The sequence below is a fragment of the Salvelinus namaycush genome, unplaced genomic scaffold (assembly GCF_016432855.1).
Source record: "Salvelinus namaycush isolate Seneca unplaced genomic scaffold, SaNama_1.0 Scaffold735, whole genome shotgun sequence".
Taxonomy (NCBI): domain Eukaryota; kingdom Metazoa; phylum Chordata; class Actinopteri; order Salmoniformes; family Salmonidae; genus Salvelinus; species Salvelinus namaycush.
Window position 1 is genome coordinate 41664 of NW_024061459.1, and position 27733 is coordinate 69396.

The following is a 27733-nucleotide window of genomic DNA, read 5'->3' on the forward strand; positions in this document are numbered from 1 at the left end:
GGAACTAGAAGCACAAGCATTTCGCTACACTCGCATTAACATCTGCTAACCATGTGTATGTGACAAATAAAATTTGATTTGATTTGAGAAGAGAGAGCAGAGAGCGAGAGAGAGCAGGGAGGGAGAGAGCAGAGAGAGAGAGAGCAGAGAGAGAGCAGAGAGAGAGCAGAGAGAGCAGAGAGAGAGCAGAGTGAGAGAGAACAGAGAGGGCAGAGAGAGAGAGCAGAGAGAAAGCAGAGAGAGAACAGAGAGCAGAGAGTGCTGAGTGAGCAGAGAGCAGGGATGAGAGAGCAGATAGAGCATGAGAGAGCAGAGAGCAGAGAGAGCAATAGAGAGCAGAGAGCGAGAGAGAGCGAGAGAGAGCAGAGAGAGAACAGGGAGGGAGAGAGCAGAGAGAGAGAGCAGAGAGAGATAGAGCAGAGAAAAGAGAGAACAGCAGAGCAGAGAGAGCAGAGAGCGAGAGAGAGCAGGGAGGGAGAGAGCAGAGAGAGAGCAGAGAAAAGAGAGAACAGCAGAGCAGAGAGAGCAGAGAGCGAGAGAGAGCAGGGAGGGAGAGAGCAGAGAGAGAGCAGAGAGTAAAAGATATAGCAGAGAGAAGAGAGAGGGCAGAGAGAGCAAGAGAGAGCAGAGAGAGCAGAGAGAGCAGAGAGAGAGAGCAGAGAAAAGAGAGAACAGCAGAGCAGAGAGCAGAGAGAGCAGAGAGAGAGCATATAGAGCAGGCTGAGAGAGAAGAGAGAGCAGGCTGAGAGAGATTAGGCTAAGAGAGCAGAGAGGAAGAGAGCAGAGAGAGAGCAGAAAGTGAGAGATATGGCAGAGAGAGCAGAGAAGAGAGAGAGAGCAGATTAGAGAGAGCAGAGAGAGCAGAGAGCAGAGAGAGCAGAGAGAGAGAGGGCAGAGAGCGAGAGAGAGCAGAGAGAGAGCAGGGAGGGAGAGAGCAGAGAGTGAGAGATATAGCAGAGAAAAGAGAGAACAGCAGAGCAGAGAGAGAGCAGAGAGAGCAGGGAGGGAGAGAGCAGAGAGAGCAGAGAGAGGGCAGAGAGAGCAGAGAGAGAGCAGAGAAAAGAGAGAGCAGAGAGAGCAGAGCAGAGAGAGCAGAGAACAGAGAGAGAGAGAGAGAGAGAGAGAAGAGAGAGGACAGAGAGAGCAGAGAGCAGAGAGGGAAAGCAGAGAGCAGAGAGCAAACAGAGAGAGCAAGAGAGAGCAGAGAGAGAGAGAGCAGAGAAAAGAGAGAACAGCAGAGCAGAGGGAGAGAGAGAGCAGAGAACAGAGAGAGAGCAGAGAGAGCAGAGAGAGATCAGAGAGCAGAGAGAGAGCAGAGAGAGCAGAGGGAGAGAGATAGCAGAGAAGAGAGCAGAGAGAGCAGAGGGAGAGAGATAGCAGAGAGGGCAGAGAGCAGAGCAGAGAGAAAAGAGAGAGCAGATACTGAGATAGCAGAGAGAGAAAACAGAGAGAGATAGCAGGGAGAGCAGAGAGAGCAGAGATCCGAGAGAGAGAGAGAGCAGAGGGAGAGAGAGAGCAGATGGAGAGAGAGAGAGAGTAGAGAGAGCAGAGTCAGAGAGAGAGGAGAGAGGGCAGAGTGAGAGAGAGCAGAGAAGGCAGAGCGAGAGCAGAGAGAGAGCAGATAGAGCAGAGGGAGAGAGAGAGCAGAGAACAGAGAGAGCAGAGAGCAGGCTGAGAAAGCAAAGAGAGAGTGAGATAGCAGAGAGAGAGCAGAGAGAGAGCAGAGAAAAGAGAGAACAGCAGAGCAGAGAGAGCAGAGAGCAGAGAGAGAGCAGGCTGAGAGAGAAGAGAGCAGAGAGCGAGCAGGGAGGGAGAGAGCAGAGAGAGAGAGCAGAGAGCGAACAGAGAGAGGGAGAGAGAGCAGAGAGCGAGAAGGGAGGGAGAGAGCAGAGAGAGATAGCAGAGAGTGAGAGATAGAGCAGAGAAAAGAGAGAAAGAGAGCAGAGAGAGCGGAGAGCAGAGAGAGAGAGCAGAGAGAGCAGAGAGAGCAGAGAACAGAGAGAAGAGGGAGCAGAGAGAGAGAGAAGAGAGAGGGCAGAGAGAGCAGAGAGGGAGAGCAGAGAGCAGAGCGCAGAGAGAGCAGAGAGAGAAGAGAGAGCAGAGAGCAGAGTGAGAGAGAACAGAGAGAGCAGAGAGAGAACAGAGAGAGAGAGAGCAGAGAGAGAGCAGATAGCAGAGAGAGCGAGAGAGAGCAGAGAGAAGAGAGAGAGCAGAGAGAGAACTCTGTTGCTATAGTAACCCTGCATCACAACACTCTGTTACTATAGTAACCCAGCATCACAACACTCTGTTGTACAATTTGTTTAATTCAATTCCACATATTTAATTGTTTTGTATTTCATTTCATATTTGTTTCATGTTTCAACCAGTCGCAGGTTAACGTCAACCTGACAGAGGAAACGTAACATCAATAACCAAACTGTTTTCACAATTAACATGCTTTTCTTGTTTCAAGTATGTTTTATTATGAAAAGTACAATATATCCTTGTTTACTTGTACAACTATGGAGCGTATGTCCATATATAATTATACAATTTGTTATTCAACATAAAAGACAACAAATGATCACATTGGTATTTTAACGGTGTTATTGACACAATTATAGGAAGAAACGCACGTGTGTGTGTGTGTGTTTGTCCAGTGTGTGTGTGTGTGTCCAGTGTGTGCGTGTGTCCAGTGTGTGTGTGTGTGTGTGTCCAGTGTGTGTGTGTGTCCAGTGTGTGTGTGTGTGTGTGTGTCCAGTGTGTGTGTGTGTGTGTCCAGTGTGTGTCCAGTGTGTGTGTGTGTGTGTCCAGTTTGTGTCCAGTGTGTGTGTGTGTGTGTGTATGTGTCCAGTGTGTGTGTGTGTGTACGTGTATGTGTCAAGTGTGTGTGTCTGTCCAGTGTGTGTGTGTGTGTGTGTGTGTGTGTGTGTGTGTGTGTGTGTCCAGTGTGTGTGTGTGTGTGTGTGCAGTGTGTGTGTGTGTGTGTGTCCAGTGTCTGTGTGTGTATGTGTCCAGTGTGTGTGTGTCTGTCCAGTGTGTGTGTGTGTGTGTGTGTGTGTGTGTGTCCAGTGTGTGTGTGTCCAGTGTGTGTGTGTACAGTGTGTATGTGTCTGTCCAGTGTGTGTGTGTGTGTGTGTGTGTGTCCAGTGTGTGTGTGTGTACAGTGTGTACAGTGTGTATGTGTCTGTCCAGTGTGTGTGTGTGTGTGTGTGTGTGTGTGTGTGTGTGTGTGTGTGTGTGTGTGTGTGTGTGTGTGTGTGTGTCCAGTGTGTGTGTGTGTGTGTGTGTACAGTGTGTGTGTGTCTGTCCAGTGTGTGTGTGTGTGTGTGTGTGTCCAGTGTGTGTGTGTGTGTGTGTACAGTGTGTATGTGTCTGTCCAGTGTGTGTGTGTGTGTGTGTGTGTGTGTCCAGTGTGTGTGTGTGTGTGTGTGTACAGTGTGTATGTGTCTGTCCAGTGTGTGTGTGTGTGTGTGTGTGTGTGTGTGTCCAGTGTGTGTGTGTGTGTGTATGTGTCCAGTGTGTGTGTGTGTGTGTGTGTGTGTGTGTGTGTGTCCAGTGTGTGTGTGTGTGTGTGTACAGTGTGTATGAGTCTGTCCAGTGTGTGTGTGTGTGTGTGTGTGTGTCCAGTGTGTGTGTGTGTACAGTGTGTATGTGTCTGTCCAGTGTGTGTGTGTGTGTGTGTGTGTCCAGTGTGTGTGTGTGTGTGTGTACAGTGTGTATGTGTCTGTCCAGTGTGTGTGTGTGTGTGTGTGTGTGTGTGTGTGTGTGTGTGTGTGTGTGTGTGTGTGTGTGTGTGTGTGTGTGTGTGTGTGTGTCCAGTGTGTGTGTGTGTGTGTATGTGTCCAGTGTGTGTGTGTGTGTGTGTCCAATGTGTGTGTGTATCACTGACACAGAGACACCGAGGCATCATAAACCCAAAACCCTGGATAGAGGGGCTCAGTGAATGTGGAGGTGAATGTGATCAGGTGGGTCAGTGTGTCAGAGGAGGCTCTATAGAAGGACAGAGTGCCGGCTGGCCAGTCCAGATACACTCCTACTCTGTGGGAGCTGGAGGAGGGGACGTCTATGGTAGTGGAATTATTATTGTGCCAGGCAGAGTAACTGTTGTCAGAGCAGCGCAGACTCCAGGACTTGTCATTGTATCCAAGACCACAGTCATCACCTCTTCCTCTCCTGTTAATTCCTTTATATGTCACTCCTATAACAGCCCAACTCCCACTCCACTCTGCCTCCCAGTAACAGCGCCCAGTCAGACCCTCTCTACACAGCACCTGTCCACGGACCTCAAATCTCTCTGGGTGATCAGGATACGGCTGCTTCTCTCTCCTCCATGTCACCTTTCTGTTCTTCTCAGACAGAGAGAGGAGTCTGTCTACTGTGTTGAGGTCCAGTGTGAGATCACAGAAATCTGATGGATGAAACCAGACACAATATTAGAAATCATCATCATTCACATTAGAATGTTAACTCACTTTTCACTAATTCATTTAATGTAGATGTTTCTAGGTATCAAAAGGAGAAGTTAAGGTAACTTGAGACTTGTTGAATGATCATATGTTATACTGTATGGTAATATAAAACACACTTATTCCCATTAATTACACACACACACACACACACACACACACACACACACACACACACACACACACACACACACACAAATACACACACACACACACACACACACACACACACACACACACACACACACACACACACACACACACACACACACACACACACACACACACACACACACACACACACACACATACACACACACACACACACACACACACACAAACACAACGTGTTTGTTTAATATTGTTTTAGGACTATGAAAATGGAAAAAAGGATTAGCCTATGGATTATGAAAACAACAAAAAAGAAATGGGAAAATGGGAGAGGAGAAATGACTAGAGACACTTGAAACTAGGGGGCAATATTTTATTTTTGGAAAAATTACTTTTCCAAAGTAAACGGCCTATTTCTCAGGACCAGATGCTAGAATATGCATATAATTGACAGCTTACGATAGAAAACACTCTAAAGTTTCAAAACTGTAAAAATATTGTCTGTGAGTACAACAGAACTGATATTGCAGGCGAAAGCCTGAGAAAAATCCAATCAGGAAGGGACTCTTATTTAGAAAGCTCTGCGTTCCTATGCGTCCCTATTGAGCAGTGCACATTTGTGGCCTGCTGGAGGTCATTTTGCAGGGCTCTGGCAGTGCACCTCCTTGCACAAAGGCGGAGGTAGCGGTCCTGCTGCTGGGTTGTTGCCCTCCTACGGCCTCCTCCACGTCTCCTGATGTACTGGCCTGTCTCCTGGTAGCGCCTCCATGCTCTGGACACTACGCTGACAGACACAGCAAACCTTTTTGCCACAGCTCGCATTGATGTGCCATCCTGGATGAACTGCACTACCTGAGCCACTTGTGTGGGTTGTAGACTCCGTCTCATGCTACCACTAGAGTGAGAGCACCGCCAGCATTCAAAAGTGACCAAAACATCAGCCAGGAAGCATAGGAACTGAGAAGTGGTCTGTGGTCACCACCTGCAGAACTACTCCTTTATTGGGGGTGTCTTACTAATTGCCTATAATTTCCACCTTTTGTCTATTCCATTTGCACAACAGCATGTGAAATTTATTGTCAATCAGTGTTGCTTCCTAAGTGGACAGTTTGATTTCACAGAAGTGTGATTGACTTGGAGTTACATTGTGTTGTTTAAGTGTTCCCTTTATTTTTTTGAGCAGTGTATATCTGCCTCACTCTCAGAAATCAGTAGTACTGCTAGGTTTTATACAGTAATAATATATATCTGCCTCACTCTCAGAGAAATCAGTAGTACTGCTAGGTTTTACACAGTAATAATATATATCTGCCTCACTCTCAGAGAAATCAGTAGTACTGCTAGGTTTTACATAGTAATAATATATATCTGCCTCACTCTCAGTGAAATCAGTAGTACTGCTAGGTTTTACAGAGTAATAATATATATCTGCCTCACTCTGAGAAATCAGTAGTACTGCTAGGTTTTACACAGTAATAATATATATCTGCCTCACTCTCAGAGAAATCAGTAGTACTGCTAGGTGTTACACAGTAATAATATATATCTGCCTCACTCTCAGAGAAATCAGTAGTACTGCTAGGTTTTACACAGTAATAATATATATCTGCCTCACTCTCAGAGAAATCAGTAGTACTGCTAGGTTTTACACAGTAATAATATATATCTGCCTCACTCTCAGAGAAATCAGTAGTACTGCTAGGTTTTACACAGTAATAATATATATCTGCCTCTCAGAGAAATCAGTAGTACTGCTAGGTTTTACACAGTAATAATATATATCTGCCTCACTCTCAGAGAAATCAGTAGTACTGCTAGGTTTTACACAGTAATAATATATATCTGCCTCACTCTCAGTGAAATCAGTAGTACTGCTAGGTTTTACACAGTAATAATATATATCTGCCTCTCAGAGAAATCAGTAGTACTGCTAGGTTTTACACAGTAATAATATATATCTGCCTCACTCTCAGAGAAATCAGTAGTACTGCTCGGTTTTACACAGTAATAATATATATATCTGCCTCACTCTCAGAGAAATCGGTAGTACTGCTAGGTTTTACACAGTAATAATATATATCTGCCTCACTCTCAGAAATCAGTAGTACTGCTAGGTTTTACACAGTAATAATATATATCTGCCTCACTCTCAGAGAAAACTACATGTTTAATAAAGATCTGTACAAATGATACATTTGTGACATCAATATAATTATTATTTTTGAAATGATGAAATACAGCAATATGAGACCTGTATGTAAAACATTCACTTTTTAATTTAGCAGATGTTTTTATCCAGGACCTGGTTTCCCAAAAGCATCTTAAAGTTCATCATTAAAACCTTCGTAGGAGCATCATTAAATCTTTGAGCTGTTTCCAAAAACTTTTGTTATTAACGTTGCACTTGAAACCGCTCATAATCTAAACATGTCACACCGTAGAGAGCTTTTTATGTCCCTATTTTGGTTTGATTTGGGTGGGCATTCTATGTTCCTTTTTCTATGATTTGTATTTCTTTGTTTTAGCAGGGTGTGGTTCTCAATCAGAGTCAGCTGTCTATCGTTGTCTCTGATTGAGAACCATACTTAGGTTGCCTTTTCCCACCTGTATTGGTGGGTAGTTGTCTATGTGTAGTTGCCTGTCAGCACTCATTTTTGTATAGCTTCACGGTTCATTTGTTAGTTTGTTTAGTGTTCGTTATTTGTAATAAAGAAGAATGTATGCATCCGACGCTGCTCCTTGGTCTCCTCCCTTTGACGGCCGTGACAGAACTTCTGAGTGTGTCATTAGATGCTTTTTTGCCCTTCACGCGTGACTTTATGTCTGCTAAACATAGAATCACATGGTTTATCCGTCTCTTTGTGACTGTCGATAAATTCAGAACAAAGTTGACGAGAAATACAAAGTTGCCAAAGTCTTTGCAATTGATACAAACAAGCGACTTATAAAATTATGTTTCAAATGAAAACCGAGATAAGCATTAAAATATAAACAGTCGGCTTTAGGCCTCTTTCAATCATATTGAAATACGTTGTATGTTCAATTGAGTTCTATTTTGCTACTTGTAGACTATGGTCTGTAATTTGTCTCAATATATTTCATAATGTGTAGCCTAACATGTGCACAATGATGTGTCAAATCTGTGATTTAGTAAATTTTTATTGGGTAAGCATTAGAATAAGCCGCCTCAATATTTGCAGCCATAGGTGATAATATTTCTCTAGGTGCTGATCCGTCATCAGTATTGTACAATAATTATAATGTTGAGGAAAGATTTGAATGGAGAAAACTGATCTGAGAGCAGCGCTCCCTTTCTTTCCATCCTATCAGTATTGATACATGATCCACCAGACGTGATACCTTGTAGTGCTGCTGATCCAGTTTCTACTGGTCTGACTGAGGATATGAACTCTGACCTGTTCACCAGACGTGATACCTTGTAGTGCTGCTGATCCAGTTTCTACTGGTCTGACTGAGGATATGAACTCTGACCTGTTCACCAGACGTGATACCTTGTAGTGCTGCTGATCCAGTTTCTACTGGTCTGACTGAGGATATGAACTCTGACCTGTTCACCAGACCTGATACCTTGTAGTGCTGCTGATCCAGTTTCTACTGGTCTGACTGAGGATATGAACTCTGACCTGTTCACCAGACGTGATACCTTGTAGTACTGCTGATCCAGGTTCTACTGGTCTGACTGAGGATATGAACTCTGACCTGTTCACCAGACGTGATACCTTGTAGTGCTGCTGATCCAGTTTCTACTGGTCTGACTGAGGATATGAACTCTGACCTGTTCACCAGACCTGATACCTTGTAGTGCTGCTGGTCCAGTTTCTACTGGTCTGACTGAGGATATGAACTCTGACCTGTTCACCAGACGTGTTACCTTGTAGTGTTGCTGGTCCAGTTTCTACTGGTCTGCCTGCGGCAATGGAATCCTGACCTGTTCAACGGACGTGATACCTTGTACCTTTGTAAATAAAAATAAGGACATAGTAACACAAAATAACAATAATGAGGCTATATGGAGCACCAGTACTGAGTCAATGTGCAGGGGTACCAGGTAGGTGAGGTAATAATGAGACTATAAGGAGTACCAGTACTGAGTCAATGTGCAGGGGTACCAGGTAGTTGAGGTAATAATGAGACTATAAGGAGAACCAGTACTGAGTCAATGTGCAGGGTACCAGGTAGTTGAGGTAATAATGAGACTATAAGGAGTACCAGTACTGAGTCAATGTGTAGGGGTACCAGGTAGTTGAGGTAATAATGAGACTATAAGGAGTACCAGTACTGAGTCAATGTGTAGGGTACCAGGTAGTTGAGGTAATATGTACATGTAGGTAGGAGTAAAAGTGACTAGGCAATCAGGATAGAGATTACACACACACACAAGGAGAGAATGTTGTGTTTGTTTAATATTGTTTAGGACTATGCAAATTGAAAAAAGGATTAGCCTATGGATTATTAACTAGCCTACCTGGTTAAATAAAGGTGAAATAAAATTAAAACAACAAAATAAATGGGAAAATGGGAGAGGAGAAATGACTAGAGACAAATGTTGTTTAACTCACTGACCATGCATGACCCATGAGTTCTTCTTACCTTTGTTCAGAAGTAAAGTCTCCCTCTCTAAACTTTATAGGACGATCCATAGACCTGTCACTCTTCATGGACACACAGCTGGGTACAGGGGAGGCTGGTCTCTCCTGCTTGATTGGGCTTCAACACAACAGAGACAAACATTACATCTCTCATCTACTCTGAGCTCAGATGGGAAACATAAGAAGAGTTTCATTAAAAAACGCTGCATATCCATTTTCAGAAATGTTCGTAAATTAAATTGTATTGTTTATAGACATTATGAAAGAGACTGGTGGTTTTTTTCACTATCTAATTATGGCATTAAGTTGCTCAATGACAGACATGTATTTGTTCAAAATCTTTCACTTGATGGTTTCATTTCAGAGAGACAAATTATCTTTTTTTTTGCTAATTGCTATATATCTGCCTCAATCTCAGAGAAATCAGTAGTACTGCTAGGTTTTACACAGTAATAATATATATCTGCCTCAATCTCAGAGAAATCAGTAGTACTGCTAGCTTTTATACAGTAATAATATATATCTGCCTCACTCTCATAGAAAACAGTAGTACTGCTAGGTTTTATACAGTAATAATATATATCTGCCTCACGCTCAGAGAAATCAGTAGTACTGCCTGGTTTTATACAGTAATAATATATATATCTGTCTCACTCTCAGAGAAATCAGTAGTACTGCTAGGTTTTACACAGTAATAATATATATCTGCCTCACTCTCAGAGAAATCAGTAGTACTGCTAGGTTTTACACAGTAATAATATATATCTGCCTCACTCTCAGAGAAATCAGTAGTACTGCTAGGTTTTATACAGTAATAATATATATCTGCCTCACTCTCAGTGAAATCAGTAGTACTGCTAGGTTTTACACAGTAATAATATATATCTGCCTCACTCTCAGTGAAATCAGTAGTACTGCTAGGTTTTACACAGTAATAATATATATCTGCCTCACTCTCAGAGAAATCAGTAGTACTGCTAGGTTTTACACAGTAATAATATATATCTGCCTCACTCTCAGAGAAATCAGTAGTACTGCTAGGTTTTACACAGTAATAATATATATCTGCCTCACTCTCAGAGAAATCAGTAGTACTGCTAGGTTTTATACAGTAATAATATATATCTGCCTCACTCTCAGTGAAATCAGTAGTACTGCTAGGTTTTACACAGTAATAATATATATCTGCCTCACTCTGAGAAATCAGTAGTACTGCTAGGTTTTACACAGTAATAATATATATCTGCCTCACTCTCAGAGAAATCAGTAGTACTGCTAGGTGTTACACAGTAATAATATATATCTGCCTCACTCTCAGAGAAATCAGTAGTACTGCTAGGTTTTACACAGTAATAATATATATCTGCCTCACTCTCAGAGAAATCAGTAGTACTGCTAGGTTTTACACAGTAATAATATATATCTGCCTCACTCTCAGAGAAATCAGTAGTACTGCTAGGTTTTACACAGTAATAATATATATCTGCCTCACTCTCAGAGAAATCGGTAGTACTGCTAGGTTTTACACAGTCAAATGTGACCGACCGGCTCGATTAGGTCTTATGTCGGAAAATTTGAAATTATGTTTTTTACATTGGATAAAATTAGAGACTCAGAGGTAGAAAATGGTATATCAGACACCACAGTTGAGGAACAATGGGAAAGTAATTCTGATTTGAAATATGACTTTACTTTTGAGGTAATGTCCTTTGAATGTTTTGGTACCTACAGGAGAGCTCTTTGTCTACAGGGCTGTTACTTTGGCCGACAATGTCACCCATCAAAATAAATAGTTATATATATATATATATATATATATATATATATATATATATATATATATATATATATATATATATATATATAATTAACTAAATGTATGGTGTTTTTGGTTTATGTCAGTTTCATTGTTTGTTATGCTATAAATGGTTATTTTATGGTTGTAAGTGGTAAAATGAACTAGAAAATGTTATATTTTGCAATTCTGAGTAATTACTACTTTAGTAAGGAATTACACATTATTCAGTACTACTGCAGTTGCTAGATAATTCCAATAGATGGCAGCATTAGACAACAAATGACATTTCAGTAGATTAGTTTAGTTTTCTCCCTGGATACACCACCACTCCCCCTCACAGGAAAACTCCTGTGTGCTTATTTCTGTCCCTTTACACACTGCTAACGCAAGAGGAAGGACTGAAAAAGCACTCTGCCTTCTCAAACAAGCGAGGGGCATGTTGAGGTAAATTTACTAACCGGGAGGGTTGCATTATGTAATTTATTGGTGGGCTGGAAGACGCACTCTTGTCTTTTCTATTCCGAAGTTGTTTACTCGCAATATCAGATATTAAGATGAATTTTTATAATGAATGTTTACTGAGGTTGAGGTTCTGACTAGTGATCATTTACGGCGTTCAATACCTGCTATAGTTACAATGTTGCTCTCCCAAAAGCAACACAGCCCTAATATGTTAAACAAACATTCCACAGTTTTTTATAACAATATCTGGGCCCATATCCACAAAGTGTCTCAGAGTAGAAAATTGGTCGTATAAGTGCTGAGAATAAAGACATTTTACACTTATGGGTATAAATTAAAGCTATGCATGAAGTCTCTAGTCCCACCTAGTCAGCAGATATTCAGGACACCTCGTGAGCTGTCCTAAGTAGTTAAGAGTTAACAGCAGGTGTCTTGATAATACTATAGAATAATGCAGTGAGTCAGTGGTTCCTGCGTCACATGTAATTGCTTTGGAGTAGATAAAAATTATGTTTTGATATTTCTATATGATCAACCCATTAATAATATAGACCTACATGCAACAGTATGTCTTGTGCTTTTGACAATGATTTATGTATAATAATAATGTATAACAAGTGATACCATGTATGTCTGCATCTTGTTTTCATTTTGGCAGAGTACATAATTTTGACCTTTATTTATCTAGAGAAGTCAGTTAAGAACAATTTCTTATTTACAATGACGGCCTAGGAACAGTGGGTTAACCTCCTTGTTCAGGGGCAGAACAACAGATTTGTACCTTATCAGCGGAGGTATTCGATCTATCAACCTTTCTGTTACTGGCCCAACGCTCTAACCACTAGGCTACCTGCATGATTACTTTCGGTTACTGGCCCAACACTCTAACCACTAGACTACCTGCATGACTCATTTGGGTTACTGGCCCAATGCTCTAACCACTAGGCTACCTGCATGACTCATTTGGGTTACTGGCCCAACACTCTAACCACTAGGCTACCTGCATGACTCATTTGGGTTACTGGCCCAACACTCTAACCACTAGACTACCTGCATGACTCATTTGGGTTACTGGCCCAATGCTCTAACCACTAGGCTACCTGCATGACTCATTTGGGTTACTGGCCCAACACTCTAACCACTAGGCTACCTGCATTTCAGGGACCTAGATTACTTTCTGTTACTGGCCCAACACTCTAACCACTAGGCTACCTGCATGACTCATTTGGGTTACTGGCCCAACACTCTAACCACTAGACTACCTGCATGACTCATTTGGGTTACTGGCCCAACACTCTAACCACTAGACTACCTGCATGACTCATTTGGGTTACTGGCCCAACACTCTAACCACTAGACTACCTGCATGACTCATTTGGTTTACTGGCCCAACACTCTAACCACTAGACTACCTGCATGACTCATTTGGGTTACTGGCCCAACACTCTAACCACTAGACTACCTGCATGACTCATTTGGGTTACTGGCCCAACACTCTAACCACTAGACTACCTGCATGACTCATTTGGGTTACTGGCCCAACACTCTAACCACTAGACTACCTGCATGACTCATTTGGGTTACTGGCCCAACACTCTAGCCACTAGGCTACCTGCATGACTCATTTGGGTTACTGGCCCAACACTCTAACCACTAGACTACCTGCATGACTCATTTGGGTTACTGGCCCAACACTCTAGCCACTAGGCTACCTGCCGCCACATGCTTATTTCTGAAGATTAAAGAGTTGGAGCTGTGGCTGAAAGGTGGCTGGTTCGAATCCCAGAGCTGGAAAAAACAGGCGGGAGGAATTGATCTGACCACTGGAGGGCTGCTTGGTTAAAGTCCTCCGAACATTAACCTTTCGTTGATCAGAACTCTAGAGGTTCTTCTTCACTGAATCCAAAAATATGTATAACTTTTAGTGAGTCCATATATTAAGGAAGTGATAGAAGCCTTTTTGGTTCTATAAGGAACCTTCTTTTCTAAGAGTGTATAATAAACACGTTTTTCTTTTGATTATTTAATTATCTACATCATGTTATTTAAGTTATCCCTTTGGAGCGCAACATCACGTTGGTAAAAAATAATCCTACATTGGGCGTGGCTATAAATTGGGCAACTGAAGGCGCAACTCAGCTGTGCTAGACAATCTGGACCCTCTCCTTCTAAAACTATCCGCCGTCATTGCTGCAACCCCTTTAACCAGCCTGTTCAACCTCTCTTTTGTATCGTCCGTGATCCCTAAAGATTGGAAAGCTGCCGCGGTCATCCCCCTCTTCAAAGGTGGTGACACCCTAGACCCAAACTGTTACAGACCTATTTCCATCCTGCCCTGCCTTTCTAAAGTCTTCGAAAGCCAAGTTAATAAACAGATCACTGACCATTTCGAATCCCACCGTACCTTCTCCGCTGTGCAATCCGGTTTCCGAGCCGGTCACGGGTGCACCTCAGCCACGCTCAAGGTACTAAACGACATCATAACCGCCATCGATAAAATACAGTACTGTGCAGCCGTCTTCATCGACCTGGCCAAGGCTTTCGACTCTGTCAATCACCGTATTCTTATCGGCAGACTCAATAGCCTTGGTTTTTCTAATGACTGCCTCGCCTGGTTCACCAACTACTTTGCAGACAGAGTTCAGTGTGTCAAATCGGAGGGCATGTTGTCCAGACCGCTGGCAGTCTCTATGGGGGTACCACAGGGTTCAATTCTCGGGCTGACTCTTTTCTCTGTATATATCAATGATGTCGCTCTTGCTGCGGGCGATTCCTTGATCCACCTCTACGCAGACGACACCATTCTGTATACTCTGGCCCTTTCTTGGACACTGTGCTAACTAACCTCCAAACGAGCTTCAATGCCATACAACACTCCTTCCGTGGCCTCCAACTGCTCTTAATGCTAGTAAAACCAAATGCATGCTTTTCAACCGTTCGCTGCCCGCACCCGCCCGTCCGACTAGCATCACCACCCTGGACGGCTCCGACCTAGAATATGTGGACAACTATAAATACCTAGGTGTCTGGCTAGACTGTAAACTCTCCTTCCAGACTCACATTAAACATCTCCAATCCAAAATTAAATCTAGAATCGGCTTCCTATTTCGCAACAAAGCCTCCTTCACTCACGCCGCCAAACAAACCCTCGTAAAACTGACTATCCTACCGATCCTCAATTTCGGCAATGTAATTTACAAAATAGCCTCCAACATTCTACTCAGCAAACTGGATGCAGTCTATCACAGTGCCGTCCATTTTGTCACCAAAGCCCCATATACCACCCACCACTGTGACCTGTATGTTCTAGTCGGCTGGCCCTCGCTACACATTCGTCACCAAACCCGCTGGCTCCAGGTCATCTATAAGTCTATGCTAGGTAAAGCTCCACCTTATCTCAGTTCACTGGTCACGATAACAACATCCACCCGTAGCACACCTTCCAGCAGGTATATCTCACTGATCATCCCCAAATTCAACACCTTCTTTGGCCGCCTTTCCTTCCAGTTCTCTGCTGCCAGTGACTGGAACGAATTGCAAAAATCGCTGAAATTGGAGACTTTTATTTCCCTCACCAACTTTAAACATCAACTGTCTGAGCAGCTAACCGATCGCTGCAGCTGTACATAGTCCATCTGTAAATAGCCCACCCAATCTACCTACCTCATCCCCATACTGTTTATATTTTATTTACTTTTCTGCTCTTTTGCACACCAGTATCTCTACTTGCACACCATCATCTGCTCATTTATCACTCTAGTGTTAATCTGCTAAATTGTAATTATTCGCTCCTATGGCCTATTTATTGCCTACCTCCTCATGCCTTTTGCACACAATGTATATAGACTTTCTTTTTTCTACTGTGTCATTGACTTGTTTATTGTGTTATTGGCTTGTTTATTGTTTACTCCATGTGTAACTCTGTGTTGTTGTCTGTTGCAAATGAGAACTTGTTCTCAACTAGCCTACCTTGTTAAAGGTGAAATAAAATAAATAATAATAAAATATAGGGCGTAATATGTGTTCCATGGAAATGAACATTGTATGCAATGCTGTAGGCACATTATTGGCAAGGGACTTGATGCTACAATGCCAAAGCTATTTAGAGTTGTTAAACGGGTTTGAAGAGTGTGTTGATGTAACGGTTATATTGTCAAAATTCTGCTTGTAAAAACGATCAGAATTGGTTAAAACAATATGCATTCCATTATATTAGTCAATAATTAAGAGTAGGCAAAGTGGTCGTGTCATGAAAATTCTATCAAATGTCTTACATTGCAACGAGTACAGTCAGGGTGCCGCGGAACCCCTGCAGTACCTCCACAGACCCCGGATTGAGAACCCCTGCAGTACCTCCACAGACCCCGGATTGAGAACCCCTGCAGTACCTCCACAGACCCCGGATTGAGAACCCCTGCAGTACCTCCAAAGACTCCGGATTGAGAACCCCTGCAGTACCTCCACAGACCCCGGATTGAGAACCCCTGCAGTACCTCCACAGACCCCAGATTGAGAACCCCTGCAGTACCTCCACAGACCCCGGATTGAGAACCCCTGCAGTACCTCCACAGACCCCGGATTGAGAACCCCTGCAGTACCTCCACAGACCCCGGATTGAGAACCCCTGCAGTACCTCCACAGACCCCGGATTGAGAACCCCTGCAGTACCTCCACAGACCCCGGATTGAGAACCCCTGCAGTACCTCCACAGACCCCGGATTGAGAACCCCTGCAGTACCTCCACAGACCCCGGATTGAGAACCCCTGCAGTACCTCCACAGACCCCGGATTGAGAACCCCTGCAGTACCTCCACAGACCCCGGATTGAGAACCCCTGCAGTACCTCCACAGACCCCGGACTGAGAACCCCAGCAGTACCTCCACAGACCCCGGATTGAGAACCCCTGCAGTGCCTCCGCAAACCCCGGACTGAGAACCCCTGCAGTACCTCCACAGACCCCGGATTGAGAACCCTTGCAGTACCTCCACAGACCCCGGACTGAGAACCCCTGCAGTACCTCCACAGACCCCGGATTGAGAACCCCTGCAGTACCTCCACAGACCCCGGACTGAGAACCCCTGCAGTACCTCCACAGACCCCGGATTGAGAACCCCTGCAGTACCTCCACAGACCCCGGATTGAGAACCCCTGCAGTACCTCCACAGACCCCGGATTGAGAACCCCTGCAGTACCTCCACAGACCCCGGATTGAGAACCCCTGCAGTACCTCCACAGACCCCGGATTGAGAACCCCTGCAGTACCTCCACAGACCCCGGATTGAGAACCCCTGCAGTACCTCCACAGACCCCAGATTGAGAACCCCTGCAGTACCTCCACAGACCCCGGACTGAGAACCCCTGCAGTACCTCCACAGACCCCGGATTGAGAACCCCTGATTTAGCAGAAGCTTTTATCCAGAACAATTTACAATAAGTGCATTCATCTAAAGATAGAAATAAAATAGCTATTTATTTTGGAAATGAACTTAATAATTCTTCCTAAAATGTCATCTTACCTCTTAACTTTGGTGTCATGTTCCCCAGAGAGACTCATTTTAGAGGCAGGACCCCCCTCCTCTCTCTCCCCAGAGAGACTCATTTTAGAGCACAGACCCCTAAACAGAGATCCAACATGTTGGTTGTGGTTAACACAGTGACAACTAAACAGAGATCCAGCATGTTGGTTGTGGTTAACACAGTGACAACTAAACAGAGATCCAACATGTTGGTTGTGGTTAACACAGTGACAACTAAACAGAGATCCAACATGTTGGTTGTGGTTAACACAGTGACAACTAAACAGAGATCCAGCATGTTGGTTGAGGTTAACACAGTGACAACTAAACAGAGATCCAACATGTTGGTTGTGGTTAACACAGTGACAACTAAACAGAGATCCAACATGTTGGTTGTGGTTAACACAGTGACAACTAAACAGAGATCCAGCATGTTGGTTGTGGTTAACACAGTGACAACTAAACAGAGATCCAACATGTTGGTTGTGGTTAACACAGTGACAACTAAACAGAGATCCAACATGTTGGTTGTGGTTAACACAGTGACAACTAAACAGAGATCCAACATGTTGGTTGTGGTTAACACAGTGACAACTAAACAGAGATCCAGCATGTTGGTTGTGGTTAACACAGTGACAACTAATTATTGATTGTCAAATGTTCTCATTTATTCATTATCTCTTAGAAAAAAAACATTTACTAAAAGACATATCACGTGGTGATGGGAAAACGAGGCTTTCTGAACTTTTTGGGGATTTCACCAAATTGTACCTAAAATGCCATTGATAGATTTGAGTACTAATAAACCATATTTAGTTAGAATGTGGAGTTCTCTTTTAACCTCCAGGTTCACTGTTTTCAGAATCTATGCATCTGTGGTATTATTTAGAATACCAAAGACAGAATATTATCGTAGGCTCCACTAAATAACACACATTATTTAAACAACAATTTAAACAACAATGGGAAGATTTAGGTTTCACAGAAAATAATTAACTATAGCAAGGTTTTAATCTTGTGTCTATTTTGATGTCTGATCCAAATCCCCGTCCCTACCTGCTGAGCTACCGTTCAGTCTCTACAAACTGGAAGACATCAAACTAAATGTGTTAATACGGTGTCCAGTAGAGGTCTGATCCAAATCCCCGTCCCTACCTGCTGAGCTACCGTTCAGTCTCTACAAACTGGAAGACATCAAACTAAATGTGTTAATACGGTGTCCAGTAGAGGTCTGATCCAAATCCCCGTCCCTACCTGCTGAGCTACCGTTCAGTCTCTACAAACTGGAAGACATCAAACTAAATGTGTTAATAAGGTGTCCAGTAGAGGTCTGATCCAAATCCCCGTCCCTACCTGCTGAGCTACCGTTCAGTCTCTACAAACTGGAAGACGTCAAACTAAATGTGTAAATAAGGAAAGAAAAGAGACTTTGCTTCGAAAAAAGCACCGGCACCAGGGTGAAATCTGTGAGATCTCTCATTTTGCAACACATGGTTCAAAAAAGCATGAGATCAAACGAAGCTTCGGACGTCATTGATCACATGGTAATGCTGCTTTGAAACTATCCATGGCTGCGTATCAAACACTTAAGACACCTTCTCCCCTCAGCCCTCAAATCAGGCAGACACTTCTGATGACGTATCATGACGTATGATGAGTTGACGTGCAGGACAATGGGTGAGGGAAGAATTAGTGAATTTAAATGGACCGCCCATGCCTGGAAATGTGTCACTCGTTCGTCCCACGGTTGTGTTTTCAGTCGTCATAGTGACCGTTCTCTCTGCGTGGTGCGTGGGAAATGCATGTTACATCTTCAGCTGTTGTAGGAAAGATACACTTAAAACACTGGTAACCCTAAACTCCATCACTATCGGGAAACCGGGACCAGAGTGACTTACAACACAAATGCTTTATTGTAGTGTATTTCAGCTTTTAAAAGACTTCTTAAAAAATGTCAAACTTGAATTGCTTTAACAAAAAATGTCCCTTAATTATAATACATATAAAATTTCACATTTTCTGTTGCTGAAGGATTATTTTCCCTGATATGATAAACTGGGTCAAATTAAGATATGAAAACTGTAAGTGCATTCATTTTAAGATAGCTAAGTGAGACAACCACATATCACAGTCAAATATACCAGCCCAGCCTGAATATACAGGATACAAACATCCCATTCCAGCTAAACATTGAATATATAGTAGTTTGCAAAAAAACACATTTTCATACACATCTAACATCTATTATCAATACAACTGAGCTCAATATTGAAGGTTCCTATAAGCAATCATTTCTGATGAAAAACAAATGTGAAAAAGTTGTGGATATAGAGGTTTGGAAATAAACGTAATAAATTCTTCATAAAATTGTCATCTTACCTCTTAGCTTTGGTGTCATGTTCCCCAGAGAGATTGTTCCCCATTTTAGAGCAGTGACCCCTAAACAGAGATCCAACATGTTGGTTGTGGTTAACACAGTGACAACTAAACAGAGATCCAGCATGTTGGTTGTGGTTAACACAGTGACAACTAAACAGAGATCCAGCATGTTGGTTGTGGTTAACACAGTGACAACTAAACAGAGATCCAGCATGTTGGTTGTGGTTAACACAGTGACAACTAAACAGAGATCCAGCATGTTGGTTGTGGTTAACACAGTGACAACTAAACAGAGATCCAACATGTTGGTTGTGGTTAACACAGTGACAACTAAACAGAGATCCACAGACAACTTTGTTGAATTTCAATTGTTCTCATTCATTCATTATTTCTTAGAAATAAAACATTTACTAACAGACATATCGAAACAGTCAGGTGATTTAATGCATCACATGAACATGTAGTTGTGACATTTCATCTCCATGGTAACTGTCAATAATAATAATAAGTCACTGTTTGTTAAGGTAGTTATAGACAGTACAACAACAATAATAATAATAATAATAATAATAATAATAATAATAATAATAATAATAAGTCACTGTTTGTTAAGGTAGTTATAGACAGTACAGCAACAATAATAATAATAATAATAATAAGTCACTGTTTGTTAAGGTAGTTATAGACAGTACAACAACAATAATAATAATAATAAGTCACTGTTTGTTAAGGTAGTTATAGACAGTACAGCAACAACAATAATAACAATAATAATAAGTCACTGTTTGTTAAGGTAGTTATAGACAGTACAGCAACAATAATAATAACAATAATAATAATAATAAGTCACTGTTTGTTAAGGTAGTTATAGACAGTACAGCAACAATAATAATAATAATAAGTCACTGTTTGTTAAGGTAGTTATAGACAGTACAGCAACAATAATAATAATAATAATAAGTCACTGTTTGTTAAGGTAGTTCTAGACAGTACAGCAACAATAATAATAATAATAATAATAATAATAATAATAAGTCACTGTTTGTTAAGGTAGTTATAGACAGTACAGCAACAATAATAATAATAATAATAATAAGTCACTGTTTGTTAAGGTAGTTATAGACAGTACAACAACAATAATAATAATAATAAGTCACTGTTTGTTAAGGTAGTTATAGACAGTACAGCAACAACAATAATAACAATAATAATAAGTAACTGTTTGTTAAGGTAGTTATAGACAGTACAGCAACAATAATAATAATAATAATAAGTAACTGTTTGTTAAGGTAGTTATAGACAGTACAGCAACAACAATAATAACAATAATAATAAGTAACTGTTTGTTAAGGTAGTTATAGACAGTACAGCAACAATAATAATAATAATAATAATAATAATAATACGTCACTGTTTGTTAAGGTAGTTATCGACAGTACAGCAACAATAATAATAGTAATAATAATAATAAGTCACTGTTTGTTAAGGTAGTTAAAAACAGTACAGCAACACAGGCCATGTCTCACAATTATTTGTGTGAATTGAAAGTAGGCTATTTATTGTCTTTCAATCTGTTATTTTCTAATGTATCTGAGAATGTAGACAGAAGGGCTAAAACGGACATAATTGATCTGAGGGGGAAATCTTTGATCCATTCAGAAAGTTTATTTGCAACAGGTAAGAGATGTTATATTATGTAAAGTAGACTAGGTTATAATGTATAGTAGTGGGTTGTTAGTGATATGCAGATTGAGGTCTATACCTCAGCCTAAACCTGTTCAGATCAGTTCACAGACACCATCAGGTTTGTCAGCAAAGTGATCATAGCTCCAACCTACTCTGACTATTGAATGTCTGACGTCGACCTAACCTTATAATAGTTTGTAGGTAGCCTAGACCTACAGTACGAGAGTCTGCCCGTCTTTCCTACATACCAACACATTTATTTAATGTTACAGAGAAATATGTGTTACAGTTTCAACAGCCATTTTGTAACTGCGTAGGCTACAAACATATTTTTAATTTCATATGAGGAAATCACATAACTTACCATATAGCCATATACATTAGAGAGAGGTATATATATCCTGATATAGTCATATACATTAGAGAGAGGTATATATATCCTGATAGAGCCATATACATTAGGCATTATGATGGCCTCACAGACACCATATCACTTCTGACACCAATGTAGCAAACAGTGGGTTAGGGAAGTGAACCCAGGTCACACCTGTAAAAGGCCAACAAGCTACGCATCGCGCCATTGGCACCAATTGGGTTACTTGGTTGGAATTGTGACGTGGCTCATATAGTGAGGATCACTACACTATAGAGGACCTATGGTACAATTACATTATCATATGAAATGTAGAGGATCACTACACTATAGAGGAACTATGATACAATTACATTATCATATGAAATGTAGAGGATCACTACACTATAGAGGAACTATGATACAATTCCATTATCATATGAAATGTAGAGGATCACTACACCATAGAGGAACTATGATACAATTACATTATCATATGAAATGTAGAGGTTCACTACACTATAGAGGACCTATAGTACAATTACATTATCATATGAAATGTAGAGGTTCACTACACTATAGAGGACCTATAGTACAATTACATTATCATATGAAATGTAGAGGATCACTACACTATAGAGGAACTATGATACAATTACATTATCATATGAAATGTAGAGGATCACTACACTATAGAGGAACTATGATACAATTACATTATCATAGAGGATCACTACACTATAGAGGAACTATGGTACAATTTCATTATCATAGAAGATCAGTACACTATAGTGGAACTATGGTACAATTACATTATCATATGAAATGTAGAGGATCACTACACTTTAGTGGAACTATGATCCAATTACATTATCATATGAAATGTAGAGGTTCACTACACTATAGAGGACCTATGGTACAATTACATTATCATATGAAATGTAGAGGATTACTACACTATAGTGGAACTATGATACAATTACATTATCGTATGAAATGTAGAGGATCACTACACTATAGAGGAACAGTGATATAATTACATTATCATATGAAATGTAGAGGATCACTACACTATAGTGGAACTATGATAAAATTACATTATCATATGAAATGTAGAGGATCACTACACTATAGTGGAACTATGGTACAATTACATTATCATATTAAATGTAGAGGATCACTACACTTTAGTGGAACTATGATCCAATTACATTATCATATGAAATGTAGAGGATCACTACACTATAGTGGAACTATGATACAATTACATTATCATATGAAATGTAGAGGCTCACTACACTATAGTGGAACTGATACAATTACATTATCATATGAAATGAAACTTCCGGTTTGGAGCGATCATATGAAATTGAACTTCCGGTTTGGAGCGAGTGGTCGCATTTCGCATTTCGCTCCGCAGGTAGTATTACATTTCATTACAGTACAACGGTCTGATCTTAGCTAGCTACATAGCCGTCTTTGTATCAAAGATAATTGTGTAGTTTAGAGTAATTCTCGTAATTACCGAGCTAGCCAGCTATTTTCGTCCCTCTAACGTAGTCAACGTAGTCAACACTGCTAGCTGCTAGCAGCTAGCCAGCTAGCCAACGTCTACCGTCTACCGAATAGCAGCACTGTAGAAACCATTACATTACAACGGAACGACTTGATTAGTGTAGTGTTAGCTAGCTACATAGTTGTCTTTGCTGTCTTTGTATCCAAGATAATTGTGTAGTTTAGAGTAATTGTCAAGGTTACCTAGCCAGTTACCGAGGCTACCTAGCCAGCTACACTTTCAAACTAAGTCAACAACGCAGCCACTGCTAGCTAGCCTACTTCACCAGCCAGCAGCACTGTATCATTTTAGTCAATAAGATTTTTTGCAACGTAAGCTTAACTTTCTGAACATTCGAGACGTGTAGTCCACTTGTCATTCCAATCTCCTTTGCATTAGCGTAGCCTCTTCTGTAGCCTGTCAACTATGTGTCTGTCTATCCCTCTTCTCTCTTCTCTGCACAGACCATACAAACGCTTCACACCGCGTGGCCGCCGCTACTCTAACCTGGTGGTCCCAGCGCGCACGACCCACGTGGAGTTCCAGGTCTCCGGCAGCCTCTGGAACTGCCGATCTGCGGCCAACAAGGCAGAGTTCATCTCAGCCTATGCTTCCCTCCAGTCCCTCGACTTCTTGGCACTGACGGAAACATGGATTACCACAGATAACACTGCTACTCCTACTGCTCTCTCCTCGTCTGCCCACGTGTTCTCACACACCCCGAGAGCTTCTGGTCAGCGGGGTGGTGGCACTGGGATCCTCATCTCTCCCAAGTGTACATTCTCTCTTTCTCCCCTGACCCATCTGTCTATCGCCTCCTTTGAATTCCATGCTGTCACAGTTACCAGCCCTTTCAAGCTTAACATCCTTATCATTTATCGCCCCCCAGGTTCCCTTGGAGAGTTCATCAATGAGCTTGACGCCTTGATGAGTTCCTTTCCTGAGGATGGCTCACCTCTCACAGTTCTGGGTGACTTTAACCTCCCCACGTCTACCTTTAACTCATTCCTCTCTCTCTCCTTCTTTCCACTCCTCTCCTCTTTTGACCTCACCCTCTCACCTTCCCCCCCTACTCACAAGGCAGGCAATACGCTTGACCTCATCTTTACTAGATGCTGTTCTTCCACTAATCTCATTGCAACTCCCCTCCAAGTCTCCGACCACTACGTTGTATCCTTTTCCCTCTCGCTCTCATCCAACACTTCCCACACTGCCCCTACTCGGATGGTATCGCGCCGTCCCAACCTTCGCTCTCTCTCCCCCGCTACTCTCTCCTCTTCCATCCTATCATCTCTTCCCTCTGCTCAAACCTTCTCCAACCTATCTCCTGATTCTGCCTCCTCAACCCTCCTCTCCTCCCTTTCTGCATCCTTTGACTCTCTATGTCCCCTATCCTCCAGGCCTGCTCGGTCCTCCCCTCCTGCTCCGTGGCTCGACGACTCATTGCGAGCTCACAGAACAGGGCTCCGGGCAGCCGAGCGGAAATGGAGGAAAACTCGCCTCCCTGCGGACCTGGCATCCTTTCACTCCCTCCTCTCTACATTCTCCTCTTCTGTCTCTGCTGCTAAAGCCACTTTCTACCACTCTAAATTCCAAGCATCTGCCTCTAACCCTAGGAAGCTCTTTGCCACCTTCTCCTCCCTCCTGAATCCTCCTCCCCCTCCTCCCCCCTCCTCCCTCTCTGCGGATGACTTCGTCAACCATTTTGAAAAGAAGGTCGACGACATCCGATCCTCGTTTGCTAAGTCAAACGACACCGCTGGTTCTGCTCACACTGCCCTACCCTGTGCTTTGACCTCTTTCTCCCCTCTCTCTCCAGATGAAATCTTGCGTCTTGTGACGGCCGGCCGCCCAACAACCTGCCCGCTTGACCCTATCCCCTCCTCTCTTCTCCAGACCATTTCCGGAGACCTTCTCCCTTACCTCACCTCGCTCATCAACTCATCCTTGACCGCTGGCTACGTCCCTTCCGTCTTCAAGAGAGCGAGAGTTGCACCCCTTCTGAAAAAACCTACACTCGATTCCTCCGATGTCAACAACTACAGACCAGTATCCCTTCTTTCTTTTCTCTCCAAAACTCTTTAACGTGCCGTCCTTGGCCAGCTCTCCTGCTATCTCTCTCAGAATGACCTTCTTGATCCAAATCAGTCAGGTTTCAAGACTAGTCATTCAACTGAGACTGCTCTTCTCTGTGTCACGGAGGCGCTCCGCACTGCTAAAGCTAACTTTCTCTCCTCTGCTCTCATCCTTCTAGACCTATCGGCTGCCTTTGATACTGTGAACCATCAGATCCTCCTCTCCACCCTCTCCGAGTTGGGCATCTCCGGCGCGGCCCACGCTTGGATTGCGTCCTACCTGACAGGTCGCTCCTACCAGGTGGCGTGGCGAGAATCTGTCTCCGCACCACGTGCTCTCACCACTGGTGTCCCCCAGGGCTCTGTTCTAGGCCCTCTCCTATTCTCGCTATACACCAAGTCACTTGGCTCTGTCATATCCTCACATGGTCTCTCTTATCATTGCTATGCAGACGACACACAATTAATCTTCTCCTTTCCCCCTTCTGATAACCAGGTGGCGAATCGCATCTATGTCTGGCAGACATATCAGTGTGGATGACGGATCACCACCTCAAGCTGAACCTCGGCAAGACGGAGCTGCTCTTCCTCCCGGGGAAGGACTGCCCGTTCCATGATCTCGCCATCACGGTTGACAACTCCATTGTGTCCTCCTCCCAGAGTGCTAAGAACCTTGGCGTGATCCTGGACAACACCCTGTCGTTCTCAACTAACATCAAGGCGGTGACCCGTTCCTGTAGGTTCATGCTCTACAACATTCGCAGAGTACGACCCTGCCTCACACAGGAAGCGGCGCAGGTCCTAATCCAGGCACTTGTCATCTCCCGTCTGGATTACTGCAACTCGCTGTTGGCTGGGCTCCCTGCCTGTGCCATTAAACCCCTACAACTCATCCAGAACGCCGCAGCCCGTCTGGTGTTCAACCTTCCCAAGTTCTCTCACGTCACCCCGCTCCTCCGCTCTCTCCACTGGCTTCCAGTTGAAGCTCGCATCCGCTACAAGACCATGGTGCTTGCCTACGGAGCTGTGAGGGGAACGACACCTCCGTACCTTCAGGCTCTGATCAGGCCGTACACCCAAACAAGGGCACTGCGTTCATCCACCTCTGGCCTGCTCGCCTCCCTACCTCTGAGGAAGTACAGCTCCCCCTCAGCCCAGTCAAAACTGTTCGCTGCTCTGGCACCCCAATGGTGGAACAAACTCCCCCACGACGCCAGGTCAGCGGAGTCAATCACCACCTTCCGGAAACACCTGAAACACCACCTCTTTAAGGAATACCTAGGATAGGATAAAGTAATCCTTCTATCCCCCCCACCCCCCCTTTTTAAAGAGTTAGATGCACTATTGTAAAGTGGTTGTTTCCACTGGATATCATAAGGTGAATCCACCAACTTGTAAGTCGCTCTGGATAAGAGCGTCTGCTAAATGACTTAAATGTAAAATGTAAATGTAAATGTAGAGGATCACTACACTATAGAGGAACTATGATACAATTACATTATCATATGAAATGTAGAGGATCACTACACTATAGAGGAACTATGATACAATTACATTATCATATGAAATGTAGAGGATCACTACACTATAGTGGAACTATGATATAATCAACAGTTTATCAACTGTACTGTATATCAACTGTTTATCAACTGTATGTATCATATGTTAAATGTAGAACTATATTATATGAATATTGATGTATTGAATGTGACTTGACCAGGTCCAGTCAGCTCCATGTTGTTTGATTAAACTGACACCAACCTGTCTCAGTAGAAGTAGACTGTTAGGAGTGTTTTACTTCACTATACTAACATTACACCATACATTTAATTTATCTACTGTTAGGAGTGTTTTACTTCACTATACTAACATTACACCATACATTTAATTTATCTACTGTTAGGAGTGTTTTACTACACTATACTAACATTACACCATACATTTAATTTATCTACACATTTTACAATAATCCCTGGCAGGATTCTCACCTTGTAGCCTGAATTCACAACCAGAACATGTCAAGTCATTGAGATATTTTCCGTTCTGCTGAGAGAGCAGCTTCCTGATGACTAGCGCTCTGTATATTCTGATGGGTGAGGCCTGAGCTGGAATGTGAAGCTAACTGAAGCTGGCTAACACTCTGTATATTCTGATGGATGAGGCCTGAGCTGGAACGTGAAGCTAACTGAAGCTGGCTAACTTTAGAAAACCAGTATATCTATCTTGCATCATAGTCTACCCCTCAGGCTACGTTCAGGTTTCAGCATCAGGTATAAACATGCCGAGTTATATGATATTACCTGGGTCATATTCAATAGTTTACTCTACAGCCAATAGTTTAAAATGTTGCACAAACCGTTAACTCCAAACGCTGTACAACGTGGACTAAACTGTTTCCGTTGCCAAACCTTTTACTAAGGTGGGCACTAATGAATACACACAACCTGTGTTGAGGAAGTATACTTTGTTGTTAGGCTTTTCTAAATATTTGTTTGTCTCTCTGTCACACAACAAACCTTCCTGAGTGAAAAGCATTAACAGCAGATTAGAAAGAGAAAATGTTTGTTTGTTGCTTGTTGTGTTTTAAAGCCTGTTTTCAGAAGACAAGTCTATAGACCTATGACAGAGTAGGAGATCACCCTGGGGAACACAGATGGGCACAGAACGAATTCATCCCCCGCATCTAATTTACATCAAATACGTTTTAAAGAATGTTAGCCTATTATAACACTCTGTC

At 42.5% G+C, this 27733-nt stretch overlaps 1 long non-coding RNA gene across 1 annotated transcript; it reads right to left on the bottom strand.

Moving 5' to 3' along the window:
• Positions 1–9184: 9184 nt before the first annotated feature.
• LOC120042636 lies at positions 9185–27027 on the bottom strand. The gene is made up of 3 exons (XR_005476186.1): positions 26985–27027; positions 19329–19388; positions 9185–9290 (listed from the first exon to the last, which is right to left on the bottom strand). It is a non-coding gene; the product is annotated as an uncharacterized LOC120042636 (long non-coding RNA).
• Positions 27028–27733: the final 706 nt, after the last annotated feature.